The sequence below is a fragment of the Sinocyclocheilus grahami genome, unplaced genomic scaffold (assembly GCF_001515645.1).
Source record: "Sinocyclocheilus grahami isolate Dianchi unplaced genomic scaffold, SAMN03320097.WGS_v1.1 scaffold8315.1, whole genome shotgun sequence".
NCBI lineage: Eukaryota > Metazoa > Chordata > Actinopteri > Cypriniformes > Cyprinidae > Sinocyclocheilus > Sinocyclocheilus grahami.
In genome coordinates this window covers 45063-46688 of record NW_015511991.1, presented here as the reverse complement: position 1 = coordinate 46688, position 1626 = coordinate 45063, and the positions used below count along the sequence as shown (strand labels likewise).

At 43.4% G+C, this 1626-nt stretch overlaps 1 long non-coding RNA gene across 1 annotated transcript in view; it reads right to left on the bottom strand.

The window, feature by feature from the left end:
• LOC107578015 (uncharacterized) overlaps positions 1–1350 on the bottom strand; it is a 4083-nt gene extending 2733 nt beyond the window's left edge. Inside the window, exon 1 of the long non-coding RNA XR_001608282.1 lies at positions 1220–1350. This is a non-coding gene — a long non-coding RNA (uncharacterized lncRNA). The remainder of the gene's footprint in view (positions 1–1219) is intronic.
• Positions 1351–1626: the final 276 nt, after the last annotated feature.

Sequence of the window (1626 nt, the reverse complement as noted above, 5' to 3'; positions counted from 1 at the left end):
GCTGCTGCGTACCTGGGGGTAAGGACAGACAGAAGAGGCGAGAGAAAAGGAGATGGAAGGATGAGGAGAGACAGAGAGGGGTGAGAGGAAAAGAAGAAAAAAAAATTATCGGTCCGGTTCCTGGACACACTGCCACTTGGTCCTCAACTGGCTGAGAGGCTCTCACTCGCGGTGCCATGCGATGGTACTGGACATCTTTGGTGGATGGCCCACCTCTCCTCTGCCTCCTGGCGGATGGCGATAGCTCCTCCTGTTGAGGGCAGCGAGTCCCCTGTTTCCTGCTCCTCCCCAATCATGGCGGACAGCAGCAGGCTCCAGCCTCCTAGCGAATGGGGCCGACTCCTCCGCTCCCTCTCGGACGGCAGCCACCCTTCCTCGACCCAGGAGAGCGGCAGCGAGCTCTCCGTCCCACCACGTCTTCCATCGTTCCAGCACCACCGCCTCGGGCAGCCACCGGCGGTCTCTCCGCTTGTTCCTGCTGCCCGATTTCCTCAGCACCACAACCCCCCTCAGCAGCGTTACAGCAAAAAGTAATATACTACTGTAATACCATTACTTTTGTAATGCGTTACTCCCAACACTGGAAATAAGCCCCATATAACATGCATGAATCACCTTGTAGCAGATCTATACAGGTGGAGCTGGGGAAGGTGGAGGGTTTCTGTAGCAAGCTGCAACTGCTACAGCAAACACTAGTCATATATTTGAGTGTTGAGCAGCGAACTCATTGGCTACAGATACAGGAGATAACCAATCAGCTGTGCCATGTGATAATGATGTTATTAGGTCAGATTGAGTTAGACCTATCGGACTGCGCCATCTAGAGTTTCATGCAAGAACTCTGTATGTGTGTGCGTATTTACATATTGTTTAAACAATTGTAAAACTGTACACATGTATTTAACTTTTTTCATCACAACTCTCTCATAGTATCCCCAGGCCATCTTTGTTGTTAAGCTCTGAGAAACAAATGAGGTTCATTTGACAGAGTAAGGGTATAGCACTGCAAAATGAAGCAGATAACACAGCTCAGATAATTTGATCTCGGAAGAATTTGATGAAAGATGTTGGAGTTTATATTTTGGCAAATTCGACGATATATATATATATATATATATATATATATATATATATAATGTATATGTCTTGTGCTTGATTTGTTAGTATTTGCTGCTATTTGGCCCCATTCAAAACCTTTAAAGCTGTCAATCACATTTACCTTATGAGAATCCACAGCCTTCCTAAACGCCTGGACCTTCTTGCCTATGTCTGTGATTTTCTGAGTGAAATCCCTCTTTTTTATTTTCAGTTCCTCCTATGGGTGAATTTGTAATAAATAAGAATAATTTGCTTGAGTGACTTATGAAGTAATAGCAATATATGGTAACACTTTATTTTGATATTCCAGTTAGACATTCTGCTAACTATAAGTAACTTTGCAACTACTGCTTAATATATGCTAACACTTTATTTTGATGGTCCACCAATAGATCCTAATGACTGTACACAACTTTGCAAACATGTCAACTTATTCTAACCCTAACAATAACATGGTCTATTATTAACAGTCTATTGAGAGTTAGTTGAAAGGAACTTACACACTTCTTGTGCTTAAAATTATTGAGC